At 44.8% G+C, this 26,130-nt stretch overlaps 1 protein-coding gene across 11 annotated transcripts in view; it reads left to right on the top strand.

The window, feature by feature from the left end:
- The window catches only part of SLC16A12 (solute carrier family 16 member 12), an 818,036-nt gene that overhangs the window by 459,608 nt on the left and 332,298 nt on the right, over window positions 1–26,130 (top strand). For 9 of the 11 annotated variants that reach the window (XM_085605262.1, XM_085605243.1, XM_085605235.1 and 6 more), the window contains one exon: window positions 13,234–13,299. The gene's annotated coding sequence lies outside the window, so the exon portion shown is untranslated. Of the gene's footprint in view, window positions 1–13,233; window positions 13,300–20,671; window positions 20,744–26,130 lie in introns of all 11 variants that reach the window. The other 2 variants (XM_085605221.1, XM_085605252.1) reach the window with 1 other exon arrangement.

Raw genomic sequence — 26,130 nt, 5'->3', positions numbered from 1 at the left:
ATACCTGCTAGCTATCAGAATTCATGAACTATATGGCAGTGCATAATCACAGCTGTTTGTACAATCAACCTTAATAAAGATGTCTTTGTACACATTTTTCAATCATTCCACTGTATGTTTTAGAAATGAATTCAAAGCTGCCTATTGAATAACATACTAAAATAGATATTTAGTAGGGTATCAACATTTGCTTTATTTTGAGGTGTTGCGTTATTGGGTACAATTGTAAGTAAGGTAATTACATGTTTTATTCCACTCTTCTGTAGTTCTTGATGCCTCCTCACTCGAATATATTTGTACTTTTCTTTTGCTTTCTCATAGATGGTGCAAACCAATTTAAGTTTGAAGATGGTGAATAAAAGTCTACTTACCAGTAACTGCCACTATAGGCATATGTTGCAGTATGCAAACTGGCTTTAAATGATTAATAAAGAAGTCTACTTTTTTAATGCGTGCAAGCTATGTACATTTATTTCTACAGGTGGTCTATGTAGGAATAAATATATTTTGAATTCACAAGTGATGCCCAGTTTCTGACTGCAGATTCCTGTGTTATGGAGCAATGGAGACAATATTTGTGCTGAACCCTTAAGCTGCAATTGGTGATAAACAAAGCCTGGAAGATCAAAAGCCTCTTTCAACGTTTTAAATTGTATAGATTTCAGTACATCGATTTCTTATAAATAAGTTGACAAACGAATAACTAGTTGATGTTAAAAACACCCACAGGTGACTGGGCACAAGTTGGCTCATGAAAAATAAAGAAAAAAAAAATGTTCTTTGCCGGTTCAGCAGACACCAAAAATGTTACACTACTCTCTAAGCTAGGGTTGATTTACATTTGTTAGCTGTGTGAAGAATGTCCAATTTTTGGCCTTCTATTTGACAGCAATGTATGCACCGTATATTGCTGCAGACTTCAATTAAGGAGTTGGCGAGGTGCATCTTGTGTTCGTAGAAAACTGAGACATTGATTCACAGGTTTCCATGTCAGGATCTGATATCTTTTACGATGAGGTACCTCAGACCACTGCTGTTGTTGGCAAGTATATTCACGCGACATGTAGCCTTGAAATGCATCGTATTAATGCTGGTGACAACAGAATGTGAGGCAGATTAATATACGTTTTAGAGCAGTGGTTCCCAAACTTTTGACTCCTGAGGACCCCACTGAGTCACCACTGGGAGTCGGGGACCCCCAAGCAATTTGTATGATTTAAATTTCAAACGTTAAAACTGTAATTCGAAAAAAATAAACACATGTGTGCACACAAAACAAATACTCGAATTACTAAGGATTTTAGGGGCATATTTACAAACCCCTACCACCTTGGAAACATCATTTTTTGCAACGTTCGCGTGTCGATAGGGGCCACGCCTTATTTACAAGGCAGCGGTAAGCCACTTAACATGCTGCCTTGTAAATAATGCCATCCTTTCGCGCAATGCTTAACGTGAAAGGGGTGGGTAGTGGGTTTTGCAGTGGGCGTTCCACCGCAAAACCCATTGATTTTGATGCTTAACTTGGCGAAACGAGGATAAATGCTATATTTCTCCTCATTTTTGCTTTTTCCATGTGTGCTGCCTTATGCAGCACACATGGAAAAAGCAAAACGCCTTGCGTTGTTTATGTTCAGGAAGGTGACCCTTCCGGCACATAAATAATCATTAAAAAAAAAATGGCATTTTGTAACTTCCATGTGTACTGCATTAAGCAGCACACATACAAGTGACAAAACCCCATTTCAAGATTGTTTATGTGCTGGAAGGGGGGACCTTCCTTTACATAAACAATCTTCCCCAGCACGCAGACACCCTTGCACTGTGTTGCAAGGGTGCCAGCATTGGCGCTACACTGCTAAGCGTAGCTCCAGCACAGGGCGAAATGTAGGGCTGCACTATATTCTTGTAAATATGGTGCAGCCCAGCGTGTCTGAAGTGGCGGCGCGTGTTGTTAAGCCACAGAGGCTAACAACACGCTCCACCACTTCTTTTGTAAATATCCCCATTAGTATTTTATATTAAAAGAATTTGCAAAACACTAAAATTTTAATGGGAAGGTTGGTGCTGCATCGCTGTGACTAACTTTTAAATGGTTGGTTTTATTTCGCAGTACGAGGCTCCTAATCCTGCCAGGGCCAGACTGGAAACCCAAAGCAGCCCTGGCAAATGTTTTCAGACCAGTCCCCATACAGTGCACACCAAGTGCATTGAGTGTGCCTGACCACTACAGAGGGGGCTTTGGGAGGCTCTACCCCCAAATAAATTTAGGAAACAATGGTGCAGTCTACAACACGTTTATCACTTTACATCACACACATATAGAGACAATTAATCATAAGTGTAAATCAGTGTATAGAAAATGTTACATAAGGCAAAGGGGACTACAAGGTGTAGGATTCACATGTCATTTATACTGGTAGGCATTTTTAAAGAGTGCTTGGTCTGGAGAAGCACACAAAACTCTGGATTCAGAACATAAGACAGTGGTTAGCATTGACTTTAACAATAAAAATGTATTTCCACCCTGATACACCTTTTTATCAGCATCGGGATAATGAAAGAATGGGAAAAAACATAAGTTACTAACTTGTACCATGCAGTTTGCAAGCAGCTCTTTGATGACAGTTTATAGGTCACTTTGCTAGATTACGGTTGTCACTTATGTACTGCACAGTAACAAAATAATCTTTGTGACAAAAGCAGTAACCCACTCGCCTATGCACATAAAATACTGTTATTTAAAATGCATGGTACACGTTCTTTGCAGTAGGCATATTAACCCTCTGTGCTACATTAGATAACTCAAAGCTGCCACAGGACAAAATTCTAATCTTTCTCCAGCAGGTACATTAATCACTGTGTTATTTTGACACTTTTATTGTTGCTGGAAAACTGCTAATTATACAAGTGCAGTGCTTTCTAAACTGCTGCCTGCGGACCCCCTGGGAAAGTGTCAGGGACCCCTGGGGGTCCCCGGACCACAGTTTGGGAAACACTGTTTTAGAGAGTTAACGAAAATGAATCCTACAACTGCATAGTCAAGGAAGTAATACTCGGACATTAGACTGAAAACCGAAGCAAATAGAATAGTCTATGACACCAGTGATTTAATAGTTTACGTTTTTGCCAGTGAGGATACTAGAACATGTACTGTTTTAGCTGAGCCGAGTCTTAAGAAAACATGCGTTACTGCCAGGCAGAAGATGGAAGGGGTTTTTGCCCTACAAATCAAAGCACCACTTAAATCCTGCTCAGGCGGTGAATGCTTGCAAGCGCTAATAAATCAAGCACACTTGAAAGCTCCTAACACTACAAAGGAGACGCCAGAGAGGAGACACCATGAACGTGCACATCGCCTGTCCGGGCGTGCACATGGTTTGTCTCCCTTCGCAAAGGAAAGCGACAATAATAGAGTCTCGCCAAGCAAAGCAGCTGCGCTACGTTCGCTAGCGAGACCTACAAATCTGGCAGGTTCAGTGTTAGAAGTGGGGGGGAACGGAAGGGCACGGCGTGCCCCTACTTTTAAAAATTATGCTAGTCCGTTCCCCTACTTCTTGATTTAAAAAAAGCGTCCCGGGACTGCCCTAATTCAGGCCCGGTTCTACTAAGGGCTTGAAGGCAGGCGCCAAGGGGCTCAAAGTGCTTCACACACAGACAGTTTCAGAGATTATCGCAGCCGTACCTGAGTACTTCACAGGTCTTTAAAAGACAATTTACATGTTAACGAGGCTTTGTTTATTTTTTCACACCTTCATCTCCAACAGGGGCATGGCAAAAGGCGACAAATCCTTTCTTTGGCCGCGGTTACCTTTGCCTACTGTCCTGCTGCGTGGACATTCTTTTTCTATGCAGCGCAGGAGAAAAGAAGTTTGTTTATTTTGATTCACCTTTCCCAACCCCTCCAGCTGCTTATCCCTTCAGGCTGCGACACTAAGATTGACTAATGGAGTAGGTAGGAGAATGTGTCACTATCTGTTTTTCTTTTTAAATTCTGCACAGGCGCAGCAGGACATGTACTTTGTGTGTGCTTCATTTAATCAGTTTTTATCATTATCATGGCTGATGCAGGACAACAATAGGACAATAAAAAAATGCCCAGATAACGCTGGGTATTAATGATCCTGCTGGAGAGCAATCATTTCTCTGTTAGTAGCTAAGTGCAGATGAACTGTATTTTATGTGGAGAGCTCAGTGGGTTACTGCCTTTGTCACAGAGATCCTTGTGTTACTTGCAGTTCAGAAGTTACAATCCTAACATAGGACAGTGACCAATGAACGGTCATCAAATAGCTGCATGTAAACCTGAATGATTTAGTTAGAACTTCGCGTTTTTTGTTTTGTGATATAGTTGGAACTTCCCCAGTCTTTCATTATTCTAATGTTGCTAAAATGAGTATCTTTGGGCAGATATACATTTTTATCAGTAAAGCCAACCCCTAACCACTGGAGTACTCTTTAAATCCTGAGTTTGTGCTTCTCCAGACCAAACCCTCTTAAAATAACTGCCCACCAGTATGGATGACATGTGATTCATACACCTTGTAATCCTCGTTGGCTTATGTGATATTCCTGGTAGGCTGATTTACATACTTGTATGATTCGTTGTCTCTGTATAATGTGTGCGTGGTGTAAAGTACTGACACACACTACACTGATATGAGTAGCGCTACACAACAAATGAAATGCATATAAGAGAGGGGCTACATAAAGATAAGGTGCACTGTTGGAGGGTGGCAGTGAGGGAATCCGAGGAGGAGGTAGTGGGAGTGGCTATGGAGCGATGAGGGGCACTGTTGGAGGGTGGCAGTGAGGGAATCCGAGGAAGAGGTCATGGGGGGGAGGGTGGAGCTAGGGAGAGATGAGGGGCACTGCTGGAGGATGGTAGTGAGGGATTCTGAGGAGAAGGTCATGAGGGGGAGGGGCTACAGCGAAATGAGGGGCACTCGTGGAGGGTGGCAGTGAGGGAATCCGAGGAGGAGGTCATGAGGGGGAGGGGCTATGGGGAGATGAGGAGCACTTGTGGCGTATGGCAGTGATTATTGGTGTGGCGCCAAAAAAGACTTTCGCATCAGCGCTAAAGCCGGCCTTGTCATGGCCTTTCTGTTTTTGTTTATTTAATTAGCAGTCGGGTCATAAGGGCTACTGTGGAACATACTTTAAAGTGTGTGCTAATTATATTTACTGCTATATTCAATGTTTTAAGTTTGAAGGTGATTTTACTAATGTTTTTACCGGGAAAAATTGAAAGTGGAGCCCGATGGTGCCTGATATGGGGCTGGGGCCCAAGGTCAGCTGTGAGATAAGGTGCACTGGAGAGGAGTAGTGGATAATCAAGCCTGTAAGGGAGTGCGTTGCGGAGTCTGGGGTCAGGTGGAGGTAGCAATGAAGAGGGATCCTCCATGAAGGCTCGAACAGAGGGAGCCCAAGTAGTGTCACTTGCCTGATACTACCACCTCAGAAACCTCCTCTTCCCATCAAAGGAAAATTACATAGAAAAAACAGTTTTTGAGAGTGATAATATTTAGAAAGAGATTTGGAAAAGAGTGCGATTTACTGGGCCTTGTAAGACTAAGAAGAGATAAAGGAGGGCCCGGAGGGTGTTGCTACTCCCAAGATAATTTTGAAAAAAAAACTATAGGGTCAAATACTGCATTTTATTTTCAACACCCCATTTTTACACAAATTCTCTCCAAAGCCATTACTGTGCCAAGACAACATCCCCAGGAGTTGACCACATTTTTTTTTCAAGATGCACAATATGTTCCTCCCATAAGTAAATATTTACCTCCACTTTGCCAAGGCCTGTGTTTTGTCCTGCTTGCTCACATGTTATCTCACTCAGGCTCACTACCCCCATTATTCATTCTCATTCACTTTCCCTTTTACTCAGAATTGCTCACTTGCACTCACTCTTCAACCAAACCCTCTTAAATATACTGCCCACCAGTATGGATGACATGTGATTCATACACCTTGTAATCCTCATTGGCTTCTGTGACATTCCCTGTAGGCTGATTTACATACTTGTATGATTCGTTGTCTCTGTATAATGTGTGCGTGGTGTGAAGTACTGACACACACTACACTGATATGAGTAGCGCTACACAACAAATGAAATGCATATGAGAGAGGGGCTACATAAAGATGAGGGGCACTGTTGGAGGGTGGCAGTGAGGGAATCCGAGGAGGAGGTAGTGGGAGTGGCTATGGAGCGATGAGGGGCACTGTTGGAGGGTGGCAGTGAGGGAATCCGAGGAAGAGGTCATGGGGGGAGGGGGGAGCTAGGGAGAGATGAGGGGCACTGCTGGAGGATGGTAGTGAGGGATTCTGAGGAGAAGGTCATGAGGGGGAGGGGCTACAGCGAAATGAGGGGCACTGGTGGAGGGTGGCAGTGAGGGAATCCGAGGAGGAGGTCATGAGGGGAAGGGGCTATGGGGGGATGAAGAGCACTTGTGGCGTATGGCAGTGATTATTGGTGTGGCGCCAAAAAAGACTTTCGCATCAGCGCTAAAGCCGGCCTTGTCATGGCCTTTCTGTTTTTGTTTATTTAATTAGCAGTCGGGTCATAAAGGCTACTGTGGAACAAACTTTAAAGTGTGTGCTAATTATATTTACTGCTATATTCAATGTTTTAAGTTTGAAGGTGATTTTACTAATGTTTTTACCGGGAAAAATGAAAGTGGAGCCCGATGGTGCCTGATATGGGGCTGGGGCCTAAGGTCAGCTGTGAGATAAGGTGCACTGGAGAGGAGTAGTGGATAATCAAGCCTGTAAGGGAGTGCGTTGCGGAGTCTGGGGTCAGGTGGAGGTAGCAATGAAGAGGGATCCTCCATGAAGGCTCGAACAGAGGGAACACAAGTAGTGTCACTTGCCTGATACTACCACCTCAGAAACCTCCTCTTCCCATCAAAGGAAAATTACATAGAAAAAACAGTTGTTGAGAGTGATAATATTTAGAAAGAGATTTGGAAAAGAGTGCGATTTACTGGGCCTTGTAAGACTAAGAAGAGATAAAGGAGGGCCCGGAGGATTTGCAGTCTGGGTGTTGCTACTCCCAAGATAATTTTGGAAAAAAAACTATAGGGTCAAATACTGCATTTTATTTTCAACACCCCATTTTTACACAAATTCTCTCCAAAGCCATTACTGTGCCAAGACAACATCCCCAGGAGTTGACCACATTTTTTTTCAAGATGCACAATATGTTCCTCCCATAAGTAAATATTTACCTCCATTTTGCCAAGGCCTGTGTTTTGTCCTGCTTGCTCACATGTTATCTCACTCAGGCTCACTACCCCCATTATTCATTCTCATTCACTTTCCCTTTTACTCAAAATTGCTCACTTGCACTCACTCTTCAACATTCGGTATCACATTCTCACTCACTCAGTCTCACCACTTTTTCCTACTCTGATTACCTCATTCTAACTTACAGTTTCACTTACTCTACGTAACTCCTTCTCACTCACTTTCTCTCACTTTCATCGACATACACTCTTTCACTCATGCTCAGTTACATTCAGGCACTCAATCATTCACACCCACATTTACTTACTCACACTCATTCTTCTTTGCAGGACACTTTAATACATATGTGCTATACTATGTTTGAGCAGCTAGCTGGCTGACCTGAATAAGAATTATTTATTTATTTATCTCACTTGTAAAGCGCACTCTCACCTAACAGGCATCCTGGCGCTGACAATCAAGAGTGCACAATTTGTGGACAAGAAGGAGCCCTTGTGGGTTTCCGTGAGTCAGATCAGATTCTCTTTAAGAGTTCCTTTGTCTCTGAGCCCTGCTTAACACATGTGTACAGGAGGAGCCCTATATTCATGTCCTCAATGTTTGAGACAAAAAATACTCATTGATTTCTGAACGAGAGTAAAAGCGTTAAGGTAACATGTCGTTCCTGCTTATATTTTGCATGCTTTACATAATCCTGCATTCCCTATGAGTATCTGCTTTTCCCAGAATGTTGTTACTTTTTTTTCAGGCACTGCATAATTTGAAATGAGTCACATCCAGGTGCTTATAATGGGGCAGAATTGGGTTGTAGGTGAAGACAGTGCGAGTTTCACTCAGTGGGGCAGAAGGGTGTTCGGTGGGGATAGGATGTGGCATTATGGCCAGAGCTACCAAATTTGGAACTGGGGAACCTGGTTCAGCCTTCATGCCTTGTCCATCAGACTACTCCTGAGGGAGCACCCATGATAGACTTTAGAAGGCCCCACTAGACCTTAGAAGCCCTGGTCTCTTAGCACCAGCAGGTGAACCCTACCGATGGCCAGTTGGGTAAACTTGAAGCCCTGTCCACCACAATTCATACCGAAGTTCACCACCAGTCTTGCGGGCAGGTCTACAAAGCAGCACACCCTAGAGCAGCAGTGGCTTTGTCACACAGTAGTTTTCCTGCAATAATAAAAGTCTCCCACACAACCCCCACGGTTTTTGACGCATTCATAGATTGACAAAGACTTGTAATCCTGGGAATGTGGCAAAATCTTGCGCTACCCCAGAGGAGGCATAACTAGGAGAAATATCTTTATTTCTCCTTGCTTTTTCCTCTTTCAAACTGTGCTTTATTCTGCAGCCCACATAGAAAGATGAAAAAGCCTCTCAGGATTGTTTTTGTACAGGAAGGTGCCCCTTCCTGCACAAAAACAATCCTGCATGCAAAGGAGGCACCCTTGCACCATGGGGCAAGTGTGCCTGCGTTGAAGCTAGGCTGTCGAAATGGCGCCAGTGCAGGGGGAAAAGACCGGAATGCACCATATTGGATAAATACGGCACATTCCCGCCCTTTCCCTGTGACGCAGGGCAGCGCAGCAAAGTAACTTGCTGTGCTGCCCTGCGCCACCATTCCCATAAACATGTCCCTAAGCTCACAAATAGTAAATTGACCACACTAATTATCTGTGTAAGAGCATGTATTGATAAACACAATGAGCCACTGACCTTTTTCTTGCATCTTGTTGAGTTGCCAAGCACAGCAGCAGATCTAATCTTAGATGCCTTACTTGCATGCTTCGAGAGACACGGTTTTACTGATGAGTATTTAAAAAGTCATTTGGTTCAGCTTGTAACAGATGGTGCTTCCAATATGATAGGTAGGAAATCTGGTGTGGCAACTCTTCTGAAACTGAAATATCCACAGTTGAGTGTATGGCACTGTGCTAACCACAAGCTGGAGCTTGCTGTGGGTGATGTTTGTAAAGAAGTCGCAGGCATTAATCAGCTCAAATTTTTTTTTTATAAACTATATACCATCTACCATGCCTCTCCGAAAAATCAGAGAGAGCTTGGGGAATGTGCTCTGGAGGTAGAAGTAAGACTTCTGGCAATTGGAAAGGTGCTAGATGTACGTTGGGTGTCCTCAAGTGAAAGATCTGTGAGAGCTGTTTGGAATAACTACAAAGGACTTATTAAACATTTCATGGAATCTTCCGAAGACTCAACGAGGAGTGACATTGAGCAGAGGAAATATGCTGGTTTAAACCGTTTATTAACCTCCCTGGTGTTTGTTGAAAATATGGGCATTTTATATGATGCTCTCACAGAATTGGGTGACCTATCCAGAAGGCTTCAGCGGCGTGATATGACCATATATGAGGCCGATCGTTCAATACAGATGCAGATTTTAGTGTTTGAATCAATGGCTGATGCACCTGGGCCCTTTGTTTGCTACAACTGCATTAGATGCTGCTGAACGGATGCAGTTTGCTGGTGTAGGACTGCAACAGAACAAAGGCTGTGTTAGCATCAATAGGGCACAGTTCTTTAGGAGCTTAGCAAATAACCTGCGAAAAAGGATGACAATGTCTAATGCATCAAATGTTTCTAGATGCACAACCACAAACAATGATGAAATCGAATACAAAGAGTTAGTACATAGAATGAAACTCCTACAACCAGTTTATTGGCCAGATCCAGTAGACATCTTATACGGTGAGGGAGAATTACAAAACCTTTGTAGCAGGTTGCATGTATTTGAGACCAGGCAGTACATCCTTGGTTTCAGAGAGTACAAACAAAATAAAAATTGCATCTCTGAAAGCCTGAAACCATTAATGCACATTATAAACACCTTTTGTACCTCAACTGCTGAATGTGAACGGGGCTTTAGTGTAATGAATGATGTGCTCACACCACTGCGGAACTGAATATCAATCAATCGTCTGTCTTCTACAATGTTCATAAATATCGTGGGGCCACCTGTCATAGAATTTAAACCTGAATTTTATGTTCAGAAATGGTTAGAAAAAGGGAGGAGAAGTACAGATGAATGAAACTGCATGGCTCGGAGACAAATGGCTTATGATTCCACTTATAAGCGTATTTGGAATATTCTGTGATTGGAAACATGTCCCACATTGTAAATGAATTAAATATAAACAACTTATATATTAAACCTCAAATAAACATGTTTATTGATTCTTTGAATTAAATAACGTTATAAGCTGTAACTGGTCAGTGAAATGCCAAACGTTCAAAAATTGGTATGTTTTGCTATTTCTAGCCACACCTCCGACTCCGCCCACTAATCCAAACCTTGGGTTAGTCCCGCCCCCTGAGTCTCCGCCCACAGTTCCCCTACTTTTTTTTCCCCACTTCGACCACTGGGCAGGTTATTTATTAAGATTGAAAATATTGAATTTAATGTACAGTTTTGACACACTATAAGATACGTGTTTTCTTTCCCCTCAATCTTCTGATTTAAAAAATAACTTTTTACAGCAATGTTTTACAAACAAGCATTGGTAAAGCCAGTTGCTTGGCACTCACATTAAGAAGTTGCGACCTACTGGCTTTGCCAATGTTTCTTAGAATATTGTAACTCTGTAACTGCCTGTAATATGCATACTTGTTTAGGTCATGATTTAACTCCTTAAGTCCTAAAACTTTTACTTCCAGTGCCAAGTCCTTTTTGAGGAAGCCCGCGTTTTAGTCCCCATAGTTTCTTTCCACAAAGGGTATCGAGACCAGCTTTCCCCACATTTTGGGATTCAAAAGGTACCAAGGTTTTGTGGATTTCTATGGAGGGAACCAAGTACATAGTCAAAATGTAGTAACATTTTGTTTTTTTATAAATGGAAAATATGCAGTTCAAAAAAGTATATGATGTTTTTTCTAAAAAATTGTTTCAACAAATGTATTTCTGTGATAGCGCTTGTCACAACTTTCAGAAGAGGCAGGGCCATGGTATTTGTGCCTAAGGTCAACACTTTCTCTTACCCAGACTGCCTTAAAATGTCAAACTTTATCTAAATCACAGATTTTTTCCACATTTTCCTGACGGAAAGTTCTAAAATCTACTGAGATAAACAACTTTCTTGCGTCCCAGCATTCCCAGATTTCTGCCAATAAAAACTGTGCTGCACTAGTGTGTGTGCAAGACTTTCGCTCACAACAGGAAATGGTGGTTCAAGGAAGTCTTCACATGTTTACAGCTTTGGTCTATTCACTTGTCGTGCAATAGGTAAACCCACAAAGGAGGGGGGGGGGGCACATTGCGGGACAAAAGTGAGAATGCAGGATAGTAGAAGGTTAAGAATGTTTCTATTTGGCTGGAATTTCCTGGGTTTTTGTGACTTAAATAAAGAAAAATGTTGTTTTTGAACTGTACGTTGATGTTCATGGGCATTCTGGGTAGGAAAATATGCATGAATCCATACAATATGCACCAGCCTCTATCCCACTCGGCTGCTAGATTCAGAAATGCCCATGGATGGTAGGAAAAATGCCCCAATCTGCTCACCCTAATGGGAGCCATTCGAAGATCTTCCTCAGCATCTTCGGGGTGTTGAAGCAGGATACAGTGACAGCATTGACTTGTGCGGTCATGTCAGCTTTGCTGCCTATGATTATTCCGAGGTTCCTAGCGTGGGTGCTGGGTGTGGGTCTGAGTTCAGCCAGCCACCAGTTGAAGTCCCATGGGTAGTTGTTTTTGGCAAAATCACTACTTCTGTCTTGCTGGTGTTGAGCTTGAAACAACTGGCTATTAAGCAGTTAGCGACTTTGGTCATGCAGAAAATGAACTTGTTTCTTGTGTTGGGGGTCTTATCAGACAGGGAGAGTGTAAGTTGCATGTCTTTGGCGTAGGGCGTTAGTGTTGTGCACGTGGATGACATTGGCCAGAGGGATCATGTATGTGCTGAGGAGGGTGGGGTTTGAGCGATGAACCTTGATGCACTCCACGTATGAGTTTGTGGGCTTCTGTGGAGTAAGATGCCAGACTGACAGCTTGTTTTCTATCCATTAAGAAGGAGCAGAGCCAGCAGAAGGGCTGGTCTTTGCATGCCAATCTCTTGCAGGCACCTGATGAGGATAGAATGTGAAACTGTGTCAAATGCTGCAGAGAGGTCCAGGAGAATGACGACTCAGGTGTCTCCTCTGTTGATGATCATGCGGATGTCATTTGTGTATGCAATGAGTGCTGTTCCAGTACTGTGTTTTTGCCTGAATCCAGACTGCATGGCATCAAGGAGCTGATGGTTGCTGAGGTGGTCACCCTAGTGGCGCTTGATTAGTTTTTCTAACACCTTTGGTGGGTATGGTTGGAGAGAGATAGGTCTGTATTAGGATAGAGTGGCTGGATCAGTGGATGGTTTCTTGAGCAAGGGCATGACAGTGGCAAGTTTCCATGCATTCAGAAATGTGGCTGAGTCTATGGAGGCATTGAGGATGTGTGTTAGTACTTCTCTGATCTGTAGGAGACCTTTGGTGAAGGCGTGGTTGGGGCAAGGGTCTGATGTAGCCCCCCCAGTGGATGGTCTTCATGGTAGCAACAATTTCGACTGTGGTGATTGAGGGCCACAATGTAGCGTTCATTCTTTGGCTGTGATGGGAAGCTGAGTTGCGATGGTGATGCGATCAGGGTGTGGGTCGAAGATGCTGTATATGGAGATGATTCACTTTAACACCCTGAGTAAGCATATACCCTGGCCCTTGACTAGAGGAAATTTCCCAAATAATGCATTATTTCTTCTCTCGATAATATATTCTGATGTTACAAGCCTTCCTATTATACCATCCCCCCATAATCTACCAAAGACTCAAAATACCTCTGAAACATCCATGTAATTTTGTTAATTAGAAGCATACGTAACCACTCAATTTGAGAATAGAATTATGGTCTTAATCTTTGATTGGGTAGTTTGTATTTATTATCCTTATGTCATAATTTATTTCATTTATTTATTCATTGAGACATATATTTTGTCTTTGTAGATAGCATTCTGAAAACACTGATGAAGGTCCATTACAGCATATGATCCAACTTTGCAACAACAAACGGTGAGTAACCTGTTAGACACATACACAGCATGGTTTGAGGCATGTACATACAGAAACTGTGACAAACTGAAAAAACAATACATTACCTTGTGTCATACTAAGTACATCTTCAATGTAATTTACTAAAGGTAGAGAAGAGCATCCCCAGATTTCTCATAGGTAATGGAGATGGTGCTTGTCCATTTTAAAGATGGGTACCGATAAAAACTATCCTCTTTGTCTTCATTGGCACCATCAATTATTGTGATAAAAGGCATGGCGGACTAGCCACATCATGAAAGGTGCGGATGAAACAGACTGCACCGTCTGCCACAAGCTCAACCATCCTTCGCCAAGACCAGTTAAGGATTGGCTAGACATGTACAGGCAAAGATATTTTTCTGATTCCATCATCAGTGCCAGAATGCCTAATGCGGCACTTACAAGCAATGTATTCTTACTGGCATGAGGACAATTGAGCAAGGCTATGTTTTTTTGCGCTGGTGTGAAAAATCAGCACCCACCCCCTCGTATAATGGAGGCTCTTGATTATGACCCAAAGCATGCAATTATTGTTAAATGGATTGGTATTTTGTACAATATGTGAATTCTCACTTGATGCACACTGCCTTATTAATAAAAGTTGTAAAGGGCAATCTAGCCACATGCGCGACATAGAATTTACATCTATCAGGAAGTGTACCAAATTAAGCATGAGGAAAGAAAAGCTTCAGAATGTAAAGAGGCGTGAATGTAAAAAAAGGGTGAAACTAGGCCCAGATGAACTATTCCCATGCTCAAACTTGGGATGCAGGGCCAGCTTAAGGGCAGTGCGACCGGTGTGGCAGCACTGGGCGCTGACCAGGGGAGGGGTTGCTTACCTCAGTGGGGGGGGTGCTGTGTTTTGATCTGTATTTTATGTTATTTCGTGGTTCCTGTCAGCCAATAGTCTGTGTAGACCTGTAACTGACAGGGAATTGTTCTACATGCTGACAGTGGCTGAGACAGAGACGCTGCCAGCATGGCACAGGCATTGATGCATGGTACATGGGTCACGTGATGGGAGGTGGAACTCTACCGGCATTTTATTTTTTAATTTTGGCAGGGAAGGGGAAGGTGTAGATGTGGATTGGTGGGAGGGAGTGACAGGACATCAGGGCATCAGACTTTGTTTTCAGAATATATGGGCATTGCAATATGGGCATTGCAGGGTGCTATAAAGAGTGGGTTGGGAGGACGGTAGGACACCAGATTCTTTTTGGGATATTTGGGTGAAGCTAGTGAGGTAGCAAGGGTGGGAATGTAGCATGGTAAGGTGGCAGTTGTTTTTTTGGTTTTTTTTCAAGTTTAGACGTATGGGCAGATGGTGGTGGGGTGAGTTACAGGGCATCAAGTATGTATATTTTTCTTAGGGTGCACATCGGAGGATGGGGTGAAGAAGGTGAGGTCATGCTATGCGTACCTCCTTAGGACTCCCTTACACAGCTGATCCCAAGGATTACCTGCACAGAGGGACGGGATTAGACGTGTCATATAGAACATAAACTTGGAGATGGGCAGCTCTCAATGCTGTGGAGGTCCCATCTCTGAGTTTTAGCAGACATTTTTCACAACTTAAGCTTTACATTGTCTATTTGATTTGACTTGGAGCCCGTTAGTTGAAAACAACTCTAATAATGGCGGTTAATAATATTTAATAGTTTAATATTGTAGATCCTTACGTATTTATTTTTTATTAATTTAGCAAAGGTGCTTGAATAGCACAGACTTTACTATAAAGGCACTGCAGCACTTCACAACTAACAGATAATGAAGAGCAGTAGGGAGATGGAATGGTAAACATGTTTACAGATAAGGCAGAATATAAATTGCGAGGGGTAGATCTTTATTTACATATTTAATTTATGAAGATGGTAGGATTAGAGATATAGATGCCATGGCATGCAATACATTTTTCCAGCGAGAAGGACATATATCTTATCTTAATGTTAGCTGACCAGTTATTTATTCATTCCAACAGTTGGTGAAATCTCTACAAAGTCTGTTATAATGACCCGCTTTCAGATAACAGGTAACACTGTCCACCTGCCTGGCTTTCTACAGGCTCAGGGGAGGCAAGAGAATTTGCAGAAAATAGGGACAGAACTCCAGCCTCTCCAGGGACTGTGGAAGACGGAACAGGTTCTGGGAGCATGCCTGTGTGAGCTGGGTGTTTGAAGAGACCTGAAGGCAACATAATGCAGATGAAAACAAGGGGGGTCAGCTGTAGTATTTACACACTGTAAACCTTTCTGTAAGGCGGTGACGTACTAGACTAACGTAGCATGACGTGGCTGGCATTTTGGCAGTTCGGGCTGGATTGTTCCCATGAGGTACAGGGACAAGACTGATTTGCATATATCTGTGTCTGAACTGGGGTGGCGAAGTGAGCTAAAGAACAATGATGGATTCAAGCCAGATCTGTGACTGGGAGTGAGTGTCTGAAAAGTTTCAGTGCTCCGTCCATCATCTCCTTGTGTTTGCTTTGTTTGCCCTCAGTTGGCAGGGTATGCCCAGATGTTTGTCCCTTGCTCACTTTGCCACTGGATTCAAGCAAGCCTCGCTGATGAGGGCTGTGAGCCTGAAACCGGTCCCAGGATGCTTGTTTCCGGTCCAGGGAAGACGTGGTTTGGCAGTTCGGGCTGGACTGTTCCTATGAGGCACAGGGTCAAGACTGATTGGCATATAGCTGTGTCTGAACTGGGGTGGCGAAGTGAGCTAAAGAACGATGATGGATTGAACTCAGATCTGTGACTGGCGGTGTCTCTGAAAAGTTTCAGCGCCTCGCCCTTTATCTCCTTGTGTTGGCATTAATTATACACATAGATGTATCAATGGCCAAGGAATGGAACTACTTGATGATGGATGAATGGATGTCGTATTCGTAAGTTCAGTGTGTTGCAGGTACACTGAAAGTATGCGAAAGATGGGGGGCATAGCGGTGAAATGTGAAAAAGACTGAGCGGTGTGTAAATTGCTATTGCAATTTCCTGTTTTTACCCAACTAATTGGTCCTCTTTTTATGGACCGCAAATTATGTAAGTATGAGTCAGGTTGGCTGTCCATTGATGCAGCATTATCTCAGGCTAGTGCTAGCTGTCAGTTTGTACTGGTTTTCAGAGGGGCTTTGTGTGGAAATCGTATGCAACAATGTACATGCTTTTTTATGTAATCTCTGGCGTACTTGTGCTGTCATGACAGGCATGAGTAGATTTACCAACTGACCCAAGTGTTTACCGCTGTGAAAGAGTAGTACATGCCCTTGTTTGAAATGTCATCAGGATCCATTCCAAAATAAGTGCTTACCTTACAATTCTATTGATTTCAGAGGAAACTGAAGTTTGAACTTCTGGGAAATTCAAGATGAGAGCACACATTTTTCCCGGCAAATATTTTATTATTCCATAAAAACAGAATCAGCCTTGCTGAAAAACCAATTTTTGCCATGCATATACATGTCTTCAGGTTTGGATGCATACTTTAAGAAGAGGTGCTGCACCGGGGGCTTTATTCCCTAGGGCTTCATGCCTAGGAACCACCATTAATCTATCAGAAATCTATTGCACATGGATAATCGGCTTTTCAGAGTGCAGGCCATCAATGTAGTGATGTCTTATTATAAGGGGTGTAGAAATGCGTTCCTACTGATTGTGATTAATGTTCTTTCATTTTAGGATATTGCCACTTCTTAACTGCCATCCATGTACCGTGATATTTGCCATATATTAACTGTAAACATTGTATATTGAGTAGGGTTTAAATAAAAAAAGTAAAAAAATAAAATAAAAATGGGCCATGATACAACTCTCGTTCTTACATTTCATGAATTCAGAAGTTGATTGAGATGTAAACTAATAGCTCAATGACACAACTAAAGCCTAGGAGTTCCCAGTTTTTGAAAGTCACATAAACTCATATTTCGTCTTGTGCTTTGAAATGTTCATATTCCTTGCGTCTTTCTTTTGTTTCAAATGTTGGATGTGGGTAGGAGGCCATGATCCTATGCTTAATAGAGCAACTGGTTTTGTATGCTGATGTTTTGCCATAATATTCAATCGCAGCGCACCCTCAATATGCGGTGTTTGGACAAAAAATCAGATTGAAAATATAAATTATCATGCCAAGAATATTAGAACTTCATATATATCGTGGACAGGAATATCAAAGGTATAAATATCATTTTTAGTGTTATGTGTACTATTGTGGTGAAAAATATCGATGTATCAAATATAATTGTATATAATATCTTTTTTTAGTGTCAATTAGTATGTAATGAGTTGTATTTTTATATTATATTTGGTAATGTTTTTGTTCATTTGTTTTTATTGTAGTTAATTTTTTTTTATTTTTAAAAGGAATTTTACAATGTATTAATGTTTTTAAATACTTTTTGAATTTTTTTTAGTTATGGGATGTCAGGTTAGTAGGGGATAAAAGTGGGGAGTTTAAAAAAATATATATGCTTAAATTAAAAAATTGAAGCTATTTTTTATATTTTATCGTAATAATATTTTATAATACATTGCATTGAATAATAAGTATTTTAATGCAATTTATTAAAATATTTTTAATTTAAATTTTTGGAATAAAATATTTTTAAATACATTTGTATTAAGTGGTATATTTGCCTTATTTGGAAAATTACATAAAAAAATAAACAAATAATTACTTTTTAATATTTGACAAAAATAATATTTACAAAACATTGTGATAATGTAAAATTTAAGATTTATTAATTCAAAGATTTTGCATTTTTAATAACATTTGTATTGATAATTTTGTTAATTGAAAATCATGTAATTAGATTTTGGAAAAGTGTATGAATGGAAGGAAATATTAAAGAAAATTTGAAATTTTACATCAGTTGTATATTATACAGATTTAAATTTTATGTACATTTTTTGAATTGTCAGAAGTCTAAACTAGTGTTTGACTAAAATGTTTTTTTTCTTTTACCGTTATGCTAGAATGTTTAGTAGTAAACTGTATTTTTAATGTTTAATCTATAATATTTTAGGTACATAAGTATTCATGTGAATGGGATTTATAATTTTTGAAGATTTTAGTGTCCAACATCTTCTCTCAAATTAGAATAAATTGAACTGTGAGTAGTAAATGTGACCCCTTTAGTGTTCAACACTTTCTCCAAGTTGGTTTAGATTGGAGTGGGAATAGTAAATGTCACCCATTTTGTGTCCAACACTTTCCCACGTTGGTTTAGAATTAAGTGGGAAAAGTAAATTTAATCCATTTAGTACCCAATACCTTCCCCAAATTGGTTTAGATTGAAGTGATAATAGTAAATATCACGCCTTTAGTGTCCAACACTTACCCCAAGTTGATTTAGATTGGAGTGGCAATAGTAAATCTCTCCCCCTTAGTGTCCAACACCTTCTTCAAGTTGGTTTAGATTGGAGTGGGAATAGTATATGTCACCCCTTTAGTGTCCAAAACTTTCCCCAAATTGGTTTAGATTGGAGTGGGAACAGCACATGTCACCCCTTTAGTGCCAAACACCTTCTTTAAGTTGATTTATATTGTAGTGGGAATAGTAAATTTCACCCTTTAAGGGCCCGATTACCATACCGGTTGGATGAGCATCCGACCAGCATCATTGCAGTAATGCGACCGGCCGTCAGGAAGTCGGTGGACCCAACCGCCAAATTAGGTTCCCACCGTTGTGGAGGTGGCCCAGAAACATGCATCTTTGCATTGAGGCTTGTGTTGTGGCCCAGAAAAGGGCTGCAGCACAAGCCCCAAAGCCACAAGGCATGACTTTAAACATCCCTGCACCATGTGGCAGGCACCGTGGGCATGAATGTTTGTAGGGGCACCACAGGTGCCCCCGAGGCCTCATAGCGGAGGCCCCCTCAAAAATCCCTTTCCCTCTGCCTTTCTATGGCGGTCAGACTGCCATATAAAGACAGAGGGAAAGGGCCATTGTAACCCTACGGCAGTGCCTGAGCATGCACCACCCTTACATTCTTACCACTGGGCCGACGGGCTCCTTGAGTCTGTTGGAACAGCAGCGGTCCGCCCCTCAACCCATGCGGCGGTCTAACTGCCGCTTCAGATGTCGGTGCACGTGTCGGTCCCACCGACATTGTAATGAGGCCCTTTGTGTCCAACACTTTCCCCAAGGTTATTTTTTAATTTATTATAATAAAAAAGATGTCACACGTCTTTTGCATTTTTTTATAATTTCAACTCATTGTACTATTTTACATTTTAACAAATATATTTGTAAAATAAAAATTAAGTCATTTTCATTGTTACATGACAAAAATACGTGTTAATTTTTTACTGTGAAAAAATTAGTACATCATTTTTAATACATTTGTATAATGTACACTTGCAATTATTTTTAAGACGGGGTGGTACTGGAAAACCTTGCACCCTGTCACAGGCACTCCATGGAGCCTGCCACACTGTGCATGGTTGTAAAGAGGGTTCCCATGGGTATCCCCATGGGCCCAAACCGGAGGCATCTGGATGAAGGGGCGCCTTTCTGACTGACATCTTAATGAGGCCCCATGTAATTGTATACATTTTATGCTAGTATTTCAGTTATATTTAACAAATCTTAAAACTTGTTTGACAAGTATAAGATTTTTAAAAAAATGTATTTCACTTTTTGCAACCATTATTAAACATTTTTACTATATTTCCTATTGATTTCAATGTGCAGATTGTCTTTTTTTAGTTTCATTTGGCTGCCATTTCTTTACCCCTAACTTATATTTTGGTGTCTATTTGTGTTATTTTGAGTCATATTTTCAGGGACCAAGTCTCGGTTAGGTGCTGATGTTCATTAGAACAGGTAAAATCTATTGTTTTAAGGGTTTTAAGGATGGGTATTTAGGCTACATGTTGAAAAGTTGGGTAGAGTGTTATTTTGGTGTGTTTTATATATTTAGATGTGTTGGTCATAGTGTTTTGCACAGTTTGGTTTGTTTTTAGAAAATGTAATGTAAATGTATTAATGTTTTATGTTACAATATATGATGTTATGTATATTTTGATGATTAAGAGCCTGATTTTAATCGGGGCGGTGGTGGCCCCCCTTGTGTGGTGGCAACAGATTCCCCGTCTGCCTAGGTGGCAGTCCGCCTGCTGTATTACGATGCTGGAGGGTTGCTGAACGAACGATCACCGGAGTCCCGCTGACTCTTCCAGCCATTTGGTGTCCGCTTCAATGGCGGCATGGGGAAAAGCAGCTGCCGGAGGCGGGACAGACAAGGTTTCTGACATCCGGATTACGAAGGGCCTTTCCGTTGAGCCGACTGTGGCTTTAAGTCAGCGGAATTGAATGAAACAGGATGCAAACTCACCCATTTCCTTCTTTTCCCTTCAGTCACCATCGTGGCCCCCTTCACAGCAGCAACTTAACCCTAAAGAAAACAACCCCACAGGTGCAGAAATCCAGGTAAGTCCATTTTGCACTTTTCTCCCATTGAGTGGACGGGGCAACACCAGCAAAGGAACTCATCAAGGTCTTGTTTTCACGTATCATGCATGTGTATTTAGTCAAAATGTACACACCTACATCGACACACATGAAAAAATATTTTTAAATTGCTGACCCGTCCCACGCCTTTTCAGTGTTGTGTATTTGTATATTTGGGACTGTGATTTATTATGCAGGTGGGTTTTAATGTTTGTTTTTGCAGGTTTTTGTTCCCAAATGATTTCTAGAAGAGTTTGGAGTTTGCGTTTTTTTGTTAAGGAAATCTCTTTCGGTTTGTTCTAAACTGATGGTTTTTATGTAGATTTTCTTTTTTGGGGTTTCCTGGAGTACCCGGTCGTCAAAATATACAAACATGGAATTACGATTCGCACGGGAACACCATTTCCGTACGAATCGTAAAAAACCCCGACCGAACAAAATAAACCTACAAATGCGATCCGGGAAAGCGCCGACCTGACGTCGGGACGCTCGCAGCCTGCCATTCACGAACCAGGAATTACGATTCGCACCGACGTCATCCCGCACGGTGAATATTTTCCGGCTGCCAAAAACTGCCGGGAAATCAGGACGACGCGAACAAGGACTACCAGTACGCGACGGACAGACAGGACGACGCGAACAAGGAGGACCAGTACGCGACGGACAGACAGGACGACGCGAACAAGGAGTACCAGTACGCGACGGACAGACAGGACGACGCGAACAAGGAGGACCAGTACGCGACGGACAGACAGGACGACGCGAACAAGGAGGACCCGTACGCGACGGACAGACATGGACCCGAACCTATGTGTCATCCCGGCCCTCATAGCAGTCGACCTCCTCTACAGGTTCGGACGCAGACGCCGCAGAAGGTCAGAACAACTAAGGGAGGGGGGAAAGTGGGGTGGGGTGGGGGTGGCAGGACCAGGGCAGGCCACAAACCCCCCACCAAAGTCACACAGCACACATGCCCTGGACATACCTGACTCCCATGCCCTGGTCACTACGAGGGGGTGGGGGCGTGTCCAGCTAAGCCAGCGACCGCCACAACGGAAGTCCGTCACGACGTGAACCGGCAACACAACCAGACAGGTACGTCCCGTACCCACGCCTGAAGAGCGTGGGTACGAGTCGTACCACGCCCACACCCACGTCACCCCAACAATGGCGGGACGGCTCATACCCACGTGGCAAAGGCCTGGGTACGGGCCGCACAAGCATCACATAGCGTGGGGACGGATATGTACGGACCCTACCCCCACCCCGTATGCATGGAGCGTACCCCCACCCCAACAGTGTAAGTACGACCCGTACCCCCACCCGCGTACGTATGGAGCGTACCCCCACCCCTACAGTGTAAGTACGACCCATACCCCCACCCGCGTACGTATGGAGCGTACCCCCACCCCAACAGTGTAAGTACGACACGTACCCCCACCCGCGTACGTATGGAGCGTACCCCCACCCCAACAGTGTAAGTACGACCCGTACCCCCACTCGCGTACGTATGGAGCGTACCCCCACCCCAACAGTGTAAGTACGACCCATACCCCCACCCGCGTACGTATGGAGTGTACCCCCACCCCAACAGTGTAAGTACGACCCATACCCCCACCCGCGTACGTATGGAGCGTACCCCCACCCCAACAGTGTAAGTATGACACGTACCCCCACCCGCGTACGTATGGAGCGTACCCCCACCCCAACAGTGTAAGTACGACCCGTACCCCCACCCGCGTACGTATGGAGCGTACCCCCACCCCAACAGTGTAAGTACGGCCCGTACCCCCACCCGCGTACGTATGGAGCGTACCCCCACCCCAACAGTGTAAGTACGGCCCGTACCCCCACCCGCGTATGTATGGAGCGTACCCCCACCCCAACAGTGTAAGTACGACCCGTACCCCCACCCGCGTATGTATGGAGCGTACCCCCCCCCAACAGTGTAAGTACGACACGTACTCCCACCCGCGTACGTATGGAGCGTACCCCCACCCCAACAGTGTAAGTACGACACGTACCCCCACTGCGTACGTATGGAGCGTACCCCCACCCCAACAGTGTAAGTACGACCCGTACCCTCACCTCGAATGCATGGAGCGTACCCCCACCCCAACAGTGTAAGTACGACCCGTACCCTCACCTCGAATGCATGGAGCGTACCCCCACCCCAACAGTGTAAGTACGACACGTACCCTCACCTCGAATGCATGGAGCGTACTCCCACCCCAACAGTGTAAGTACGACACGTACCCCCACCTCGAATGCATGGAGCGTACCCCCACCCCAACAGTATAAGTACGACACGTACCCCCACCTCGAATGCATGGAGCATACCCCCACCCCAACAGTGTAAGTACGACACGTACCCCCACCTCGAATGCATGGAGCGTACCCACATCCGTGTATGCCATGAGCGTACATATTGTGAAATAGGAGGGGTGTGTGCAGAGTCCTCCCAGCAGTGCCCAGACACAGGAGGGGTGGGTGCCTATCACTCCCAGCAGTGCCCAGAGACAGGAGGGGTGTTTGCAGAGTCCTCCCAGCAGTGCCCTGAGACAGGAGGGGTGGGGGCCTATCACTCCCAGCAGTGCCCTGAGACAGGAGGGGTGGGTGCCCATCACTCCCAGCAGTGCCCTGAGACAGGAGGGGTGGGTGCAGAGTCCTCCCAGCAGTGCCCTGAGACAGGAGGGGTGGGTGCAGAGTCCTCCCAGCAGTGCCCTGAGACAGGAGGGGTGGGTGCCTATCACTCCCAGCAGTGCCCTGAGACAGGAGGGGTGGGTGCCTATCACTCCCAGCAGTGCCCAGAGACAGGAGGGGTGGGGGCCTATCACTCCCAGCAGTGCCCAGACACAGGAGGGGAGGGTGCAGAGTCCTCCCAGCAGTGCCCAGTCACAAGAGTGGTGTGTGCAGAGTCCTCCCAGCAGTGCCCAGAGACAGGAGGGGTGTGTGCAGAGTCCTCCCAGCAGTGCCCAGAGGCAGGAGGGGTGTGTGCAGAGTCCTCCCAGCAGTGCCCAGAGACAGGAGGGGTGGGTGCCCATCACTCCCAGCAGTGCCCATGGAACGCAAAGGGTGGAGTAGTCACAGATACCATGCCCACAAATGTCAGTCAGGTGCACAAAGACCCTGCAGTACATGTACCACATGTGTGCGAGGCTGGGAGTATACGCATGCATAGCGCAGAAAAGAAAACATGTACACATGAAGTCATGTCAATAGGCCACATACACAAGTACAATGACTACCAAGGATGCCACGAATTATGCAGGTGGAGACATCGCTCAGCATGCATGTGCAAAGGTGAAGGACTACGTCACACACCCAGCTAATGGACACACAGCTCTGTGCTAAAGTCAGGGGACACCCTGCAGGGAAGAAGTCAGGGTACACAGAGGAAGGAATACACCTTGGGACAATTGCAACATGCAGCAACTGCTTACATGAATGGAGAAAGGTAGCTAACACCGTGTGATGGCACACAGATCCCAGGGTCCCCCCTATGAGCAGCACACTACTACATTTCCCACACACCCAACACATGACCAACACCCACAACCATGTAGCAGCCCCACCAACAGCAATGCCAGCAATGCAGGAGTGTTCCAAGGGCAAAAAATAAATAGCTTTATTCAGCATGAGCAAAAAACTAGTATGATGTAAGTCCAATATTAACAAAGGCCATAGGGCAGTCCAGGAGTCCCACCTGGATGGGGGACACAGTGGGATGCGTGTCCCCTAGCTTGCCTGCACAGTTACAATCCGTTGTCTTCCACAGGGGTGAGGGCATCATGTGGGGGGGAAGAAACAGGCACCGCAGGGACAGGAGGGTGAAGGGTAGGCGTCGTGGGTGCAGGGATGGAGGACTCCACCACAGGGGGTGGGGCAGGGCCAAAGGCGGAGGCCAGGATCTCGCTGCACACCTTAGCAAGGTCCTCCAGGGACTCCCCTGCACCCGAAGGAACCACAGGCCCCAAGGAGGGGGGGGGTCAGAGGGATGGGTCGCAGCGCCACTGGGGGAGGGTGTGGACAGGGGGGGGGACTCAAGCACCCTGACCGGGGACCTCCTTGACCGCTTGCGGGGTGGTGTCACTGTGGGGCTCAGGGACAGAGCGGCCATGAAGGAGTCTTTGGGGGAGATGTGGCCAGGAGAGCTGAGGGGAGGGGATTTGGAGGGAGTGGATTGGGTGGAATGCGGACTCCCACTCTGGCTGCGTGTCACACGTTTGCCCCCCGACCCAGTGGGTGTGCCTACTGCACCCTGTGTGAGCGTGTCAGAAGGTGTGCGGCGGACCTTCCCTGCTGGTGTGGTGCCGGTGTCTGTTGTGGTGGGTGCATGCTTACGTCTGGGTGTATGTGGGACAGGCATGGGAGTGGGAATTGTGGAAGGAGCAGGGGTAGGGGGTGGGACGTAGCGCTGCAGGAGACCCACTGCTGCAGTCAGTGTGGAGTCTATGGACCTCAGCAAGTTGCGTTGGTCAGCCTGCGATGAATGAATGCCCTCCAAGTATGCCTCCATGTTGTTGAGGACCTGGCTGTGGCCATGGAGGACATTAAGGATCGCAGTCTGACCAATCTGCAACTGCCGCTGGATGTCCACAGACTCAGCATTGGCGGCAGCAGTGGAGACAGGGGCAGGGGGTGCGGTGCCTGGCAGGAAGGAGACATGTGGTGACCGGGCACGTTGGGAAGGGACACGAGCACGTGGGAGGCGGCTGATGCCAATGGAGGGGGCGGTGCCAGATGTAGGGCTGCTGTCAGATGGTGGTGCAGCCACCGCCCACTCGGAGAGATCATCCTCGGACCCGTCAGCTTCATACTCTGTTGTGCCAGTCGACAGGTCCCCGGGTTCACTCTCCTCCGCCTCAGTCCCACTCGAAGTTCCAGCCCCGATGTCACCGCTGGCACTGGTGCTCGGTCCCTCTGCGCCGTCTGTGTCCATGTCTCCCTCCATGTCCCCCGACGATGCTGTGGGCAGGGTGAAGAGACAGAAATTAATCATACACCTGTATACATATGTCACATGAGTCAAATCTACGTAGGTTACAGTGCATAGCCTGAAACAAAGGATGAGTTACAACTACAAAACAAGGTACATACGTAGGCCCTGCAAGACACAGTTGTGTGACCCACCATGCCATGGAAAAACTATGGAGAGCATGACACAATAGCAAATGAGATGACATGGTATTCTGACTGAGGAGCAAGGCCCTGGGGACAATACAGCACTGCATCTGCACCACACAGCGTGGCAGGAAATTGGGATGAGCAGGGACCAAATCCAGGAACTAGAGGCACATGCAGCATAGGTAATACTGAGAACATGCCCACCCTGACTGGCACGCTGCACCTTGAGTGTATGTCCA

This window comes from Triturus cristatus, chromosome 1_2 (genome assembly GCF_964204655.1).
Source record: "Triturus cristatus chromosome 1_2, aTriCri1.1, whole genome shotgun sequence".
NCBI classification, from domain to species: domain Eukaryota; kingdom Metazoa; phylum Chordata; class Amphibia; order Caudata; family Salamandridae; genus Triturus; species Triturus cristatus.
Note: the sequence above shows the minus strand (reverse complement) of the source record. Positions and strands in the feature narration are given on the sequence as shown.